This window comes from Crocodylus porosus, unplaced genomic scaffold (assembly GCF_001723895.1).
Source record: "Crocodylus porosus isolate Cpor-Errol unplaced genomic scaffold, CroPor_comp1, whole genome shotgun sequence".
In the NCBI taxonomy this organism is placed as follows: Eukaryota; Metazoa; Chordata; order Crocodylia; family Crocodylidae; genus Crocodylus; species Crocodylus porosus.
This window is the reverse complement of record NW_017728927.1, coordinates 14,294,898-14,301,099: the sequence shown is the minus strand read 5'-3', so window position 1 is coordinate 14,301,099 and position 6,202 is coordinate 14,294,898. Positions and strand designations below refer to the sequence as shown.

General features: G+C 44.6%; 1 protein-coding gene and 1 long non-coding RNA gene across 3 annotated transcripts in view; one reads left to right on the top strand and one right to left on the bottom strand.

Annotated features, from left to right (window-relative positions):
* LOC109314745 overlaps positions 1-3,957 on the top strand; it is a 17,310-nt gene extending 13,353 nt beyond the window's left edge. Inside the window, exon 3 of the long non-coding RNA XR_002102358.1 lies at positions 3,818-3,957. This is a non-coding gene — a long non-coding RNA (uncharacterized LOC109314745). The remainder of the gene's footprint in view (positions 1-3,817) is intronic.
* The window catches only part of LOC109314738 (tigger transposable element-derived protein 1-like), a 90,482-nt gene that overhangs the window by 33,563 nt on the left and 50,717 nt on the right, over positions 1-6,202 (bottom strand). The window lies entirely within an intron of this gene.

The window sequence follows — 6,202 nt, the reverse complement described above, 5'->3', positions numbered from 1 at the left end:
CCAGTACTCTTTCCTGCCATGGCAGGGGGTCGGACTAGATGATCTACTCAGGTCCCTTCCGACCCTAGAAACTATGAAACTATGAAACATTCACCAAGTGATGATAATGAACTGATCATTCCAGCCCTCGTCCTGCTGCCGGCCTTTAGTCATCTCTCCCCTTGACAGCACCTATTTGACACTATAGGCACAGAGTAAGTTTTTAACTGCTCAAATCTACCACCTGGATCTGGAATGAGCTTCCGAGGAAGGTGGTGCTCTTCTCTACCTTGGGGGTCTTTAAGAGGAGGCTGGACATGCACCTGGCTGGGGCTGTCTCATCCCAGCACTCTTTCCTGCCCAGGGCAGAGGGTCAGACTTGATGACCTGCTAAGGTTCCTTCTGACTCAAACATCTCTGAACCTATGAAAACCTTTCTGACCTCCTTTCTTCCCCAAATACCATTACTGAACACTAGTCCTACACATCTCTAAAATCTGATATTCAATTACAATCCCAAATTATCTATCATCCCAAACAGATAATTTCTTATCTGTTATCTTTTGCATCTAAAAAAAAAAAAAAAAAAATCACCCCTCTTCTCTGTATGACTGAACAATAAAGTTTGTTTTTTAAATGAACTCATATGACTGCATCCTGTGATCATTCAAGGGAATAAAACTGAGCTGATTTACTGTTTGAGGGAAGCCACAGCTTAAAAATTGCCAATTGTTTGGTTCCTCCTTTTTCAGTTTCCAACATCAATGCGACAGAACAGTCAGAGTGCTTAACTCTTTATGGATTTAATGCATCATACACATTTACACAAGTTATTACATCTCAGTGCAGTCTAGGCCAAAGGACACCAAGCTGGGATCCAGGAGCTCCTAACTTTTAATTGTGACTGATTCATTCTATCATCTTGTGAGATTTCATTAAACTCTCAGTTGCTGAGTTTTCATCTGGAAAATAAGAATAACAACATTTAATTACCTCCCTCCCTGTGATAGTCTCAATTAATGTTTGTACAGCACTCTGAAAATGTAAACTGTGACCTAAATCCTCACTATCATCTATCTGAAGTCAACTACACATTACTGAAAAAATTATAACCTTCATGATATAATTAAATAATAAAGCTTTACTAGAGGAATCAGCTTCAGCAATATAAAGACTGCCTAAAGTCTAATCTAAAAAAATGAGAACTTTCTGTTAACGTGTAAGACTATGAAGCAAGGGACAAACAAAAAGAGAGAGATCCATGATGGGTTATATCTGAAATAATGTGTACCCAGCTAGCTGAAGAACAAAGAGCTCAAAACAAACTTAGGAAAGAACAGCACTAAAGCCTATATGACATTTGCTGTCCTGTGCATAGGAGAGCAATCCTCATGAAAATTGGGCTCTCTAATCATACGAGAACTCATCATCAAATTTAATACGGAGAAGAAATTGTTGTCATCATCAACAATGCACTACTGCAACTTAAAGATTAAAACTATATATGTTTAAGCACATTTTGCGTGTATATATGTGTGTATACATACACACACACACATACACACACGCACATATAAACATTTAAGCACTTTAAAAAAAACATTTTTGGGGAAGCAAGAAAAGCTTAGACAGAATTTTCTTTCTGGCTTCTCTAACCTTTTCTTGGTACAGGAAGTACTCCTCTTGGAGCTTCATTACTCTTTATTTAGCACCGGGCTGGCTGCCAAGCAGTAGGTGGGGGGCGGTGCTAATTCCCTACCATCATTACCTCCTGTTAAGTAATTGCTAATGGACTTGAGGTAGTTAAAATCTTTATAAAAGTCTGTGATAGACCAATAGGGGCCAAATGTTTTGGCAAGCATGTCATGAATTAGCTCCACACCCTCCCTGCGTGCCACTCTGACCTGCTTCCTCTGCCTAACCTGCTGCTCTGCTTTCTGTTTCCTTCCCTGTTCACCCTACCCAAATCTCCTGATCTGTTTTTTGGCTTCTCACTCAGTGCCAGATCTGCCTGAACCCCTTCCCTGTCTGATCTGCTGCTTTGCCTTCTGCTTCCTGCCCTATTTGCCACTGTGCTGTCTGCCCCCACCCTGTTCTGTTGTATGCCACACACAGAAACTGCCCGTGCTGCCTGCCACCCCTGTTATGGACAATCCCCAACTTCTGTTCAGGCTCTCAAACATTTGTAGATACATGCTCTATGGTACTGATAATCAAACTCACTTCTTGATTTAGAGGTTTAGGGTAGAACCAGAATTGTATGATCACACTATCTCGTCTTCTTTGAGCTCTATCTAGAAAAGTGCATAGCATTTTAGGTTCCAAGTCCCTAACTTGAACTGATTGCTTTAGAGCTGAGATTATGCAAGTCCTTCCAAGAGGAACTGCTCAGTGCTGGATCAGTAAGTATTTTTGGAAATGCAGAAGCATGTATTTACAAAGTACAAGTTACAGATGGGGACACGGAGTCATACGTTTTAAGTGGGGGTTACAGGAGGTAGGGCTCTGGGGTGTCTTGCCATCTCTGTAGCGGAGTCACTGCTTAGCCTTGACCAAGCGGTAGCATACCAACTCCAAGATCACCAATGGTTCATTGTTGGGCCAAACAATGAACCATTAGAAATGTATGTACATTTTTATTTAGTTTAATTTGTTCAGGTAAAAGGTACTGGGAGTGGGTGTGCTGCAGGACTAAGTCCCCAAAATAGGCCCAAGAAAACTAGTTTTGTTCATATTCTTCAGCAACAACCTGGAAGAACCAATTCAGAAGGCAAGGTCTACCAATAATCCTGTCTGCTAAAATCACCAAAAAAAAACAACAAGTGGATGGTTTGTCCAGGTTAAGGGGGGGGATGTTTTTTGTTTTTTAAAATAATTGAAGACACATTCCCACTGGGAATCACTAGGATAATGACTTTGGAGCACTAGTGTCCAAAGATGCGCTTGGACAAAGGGCAGTAAGAGAAAGAAGGCAGATTGAGAGACCTGTGGAAATGACTGGAAGATGTTGCAATGCCAGAGCCACCGCCACTGTCTCTGTTTGCACCTGTGATGTCTCTGTCCAGGCAGGCCTGCTCACCAGTGAGGCTTTGACCTAGGTCCAGGTTTGGCACTGTGGGGACTGTGGCTTGCACGTTCCTTCCAGTGATGGCCAGGTTGGGGAGTGCCTGCTGTGTAAGCATGTCTCCTGGTGCGGTCTCCCAAGGAACAGGCATAAGAGCTATACAGGAAGAGGTGGTGAGGCTCAAAAGTATCCTCCATCATGAAGAGTTCACTGATTCGATGCTGAAGGAGATATCCAGGACTGTGGAGGAAGAACTGCCAGAGGCAGCACTAGAAAAGAGAGAAGACATGGACTCCCAGGAGGTTGGAAGCTGGAAGCTTGTGATCTCTGGCAGCAAGCAGAAATTTCATCTGCACCTGCAGAAGTTCATCTGGAGAACAGATATGCAGCCCTAGCAACAGAGAGGGAGAAGCACGTTCCACTGGTGGAGGAGGACAGGCCAGGCCTCACCAAGGTGGAAAAGATCAAGACAACCGCCACCAAGAAGCAGCGATGGTGGTGGTGGTGGTTGGAGACTCCCTTTTGCAGGGGACAGAGGGAACCATCTGCCAACCTGACCTGTTGTCTTGGGACACCTGCTGCTTGCCTGGAGCCTGGATCCAAGATGTCATAGAGTGATTACCGAGATTCATCCAGTCCTGACTACTAACCCATGCTCATCCAGGTGGGCATCAATGATACTGCCAGGGGAGACACTGAGCATATCAAAAGTGACTATAGAGCTCTGGGTGCAAGGGTAAATGGGACTGGGGCTCAGGTCGTGTTCTCCTTGAGCCTTCTGGTCAAAGGAAAGGGCCCAAGCAGGAGCAAGTACATCCTATATAGATCAATACCTGGCTGTGCAGGTGATGTTGTCATCAGGGCTTTAGCTTCTTTGACCACTGGATGTTGTCCCAAGAAGAAGGGTTACTGGGAAGAGACGGGATCCACCTGATGAAAAGCATCTTCACAGACAGGCTCACTAACCTAGTGAACAGGGCTTTAAACTAGGTTTACCAGGAGATGGAGACCAAAGCCCTGAGGTAAGCGAGGGAGTAGGTGACCTAAAGGAAGAGCAAGTAGGAGGCGGCAACAGAAGGTGTTCACGTTCTTCCTGAGAAATCACGGCAATTGACTACTTACCTCAGATGCCTGTACATGAATGCACGGAGCCTGGGAAACAAGCATGAAGAATTGGAAGTCATTGCACAGTCACATAACTATGATATGACTGGAATAACAGATTTGGTGGGATAGCTCGCAAGAATGGAGCACTGTCATGGATGGATACAAATTGTTCAGAAAGGACAGGCAAGGAAAAAGAGGAGAAGTTGCACTTGTATGTAAAAGAGCCATATGATTCCTCACAGCTCCAGTATGAAACTAGAGATAGGCCTGTTCAAAGTCTCTGGGTTAGGATCAGCAGGGAAAGCAACCAGGGTGATGTTGTAGTGAAGCCTCCACTACAGAAAGGATGTGGACAAATGGGAGAAAGTCCAGTGGATGGAGGGCAACAGAAATGGTGAGGGTGCTGGGGGACACGACTTATGAAGACAGGCTGAGAGGCTTATTTAGTCTAGAGAAGAGAAGGCTGAGAGGGGATTGAATAGCAGCCTTCAACTACCTGTAGTGGGGTTTGAAAGAGGATGGAGCTGGATTGTTCTTAGTGGCAGCAGATGACAGAACAAGGAGCAATTGTCCCAAGCTTCAGCAAGAGAAGTTTAGGCCAGATATTGGAAGAACTGCCTTACTAGAAGGGTAGTAAAACACTGGAACGGGTTACCCAGAGAGGTGGTGGAAACTCCATCCTTGGAGGTTTTTAAGACCCAACTAAACAAAGCCTTGGCTGGGATGGTCTAGTTGGGGCTGGTCCTGCTTTGAGCAAGAGGTTGGAATAGACGACCTCCTGAGGTCCCTTGCAATCCTAATTTATGTCTGTATTTTCAGAGACCCTTTAACAATAACCAGAGGCCAAAACATCTGCAGCAATGTCCTCGAGTAAGTGGAAACTGCCACTGAAACATTCTCCTTAAGCAATTTGTGACTTCAGCTTAATCCCAATTTTTAAGTTCAGCCTGAAAAAACATTTATTGAATGTGGTTTCAATATTATAGAAGTCCAAGTTCCAATTTTTGTGTGTGCTTTTTGTGCAGCATATTGAAATATGGAAGGACACTGTACAAGCAGCCTTGACTAAGTCTAGGCCAGTGAAAGTATTAGGATCTATTCATGCATTTGCCTCCAGTTGCACATTTTCAAGGGATTACAAAATTTGCTGGTTTCAGGAAGGAAAGTGAAATCAGCAAATTCTGACCTCTCAGAAGTGCCATTAAGTCTCATGGAGGCCCCAAGCAGAAGCTAAGAAACAGGCCCCTCCCTACCCACACATACTTATTAGATATCTTGCACTAACTCAGTCTAGTGAGGCTCCTCAGACTTGGGGGATTTTGGCAACTGCTTTGGTTCTTCATTCATTAAACCACCTCTGCAAGCAGTGAGGAATATGCTGGAATTATCACTAGATTACACCAATCTTATTTCATGCCCATTTATAATTGAAGTTTTATACACAACTGAATATAGTTATTAAAGCTAGAGACAGACATTACGCATAAACTGGTTTAAGTGATCAGAAACTGGTTTAAACCTGTAACAGAACTAACATTCAGTGCACATAAACCAGTTTCAAAATGGCTGAAATCAGTTTGAGATAAACCTGTTGAATGTAGTATCAGACTTAACTGACTGAGCTCAAACCAGTTTATGCAATGTCTGTCCCAGAACTCTTCCTTTTTTAAGTTAAAACCAGGGTCCTCCAGCACCCCAGCATGCTTTCTGGGCTGGGCTTTGCTCTCTGCTCTCTGGCCTGAGAAGGGATAGGACATGGCTAGCACAGGAAGGAGGTTAATTCTCCCCTCCTCCCCCATTGCAGTCAAGGTCTGCCTTTCTGCCGGGGAGCAGAAGGGAGAGGGCTGCAGCAGTGGCCCTGGGGGTGGCTGAAAATTAACCCTTCTCCCCTTCACCTGAACTGGGCCATACCGGGACAGGCATCTGACCAGGTCCCCGCCACTGGAGCGGTGGGGGGATGGGGAGGGACACAAGTAATAGGGCTGTGCGAAACTTCAGTCCCCGATTTGATTCGGTGGAGATTTGGCCTGGTTCAGTGGCTGAAGCTCCGAA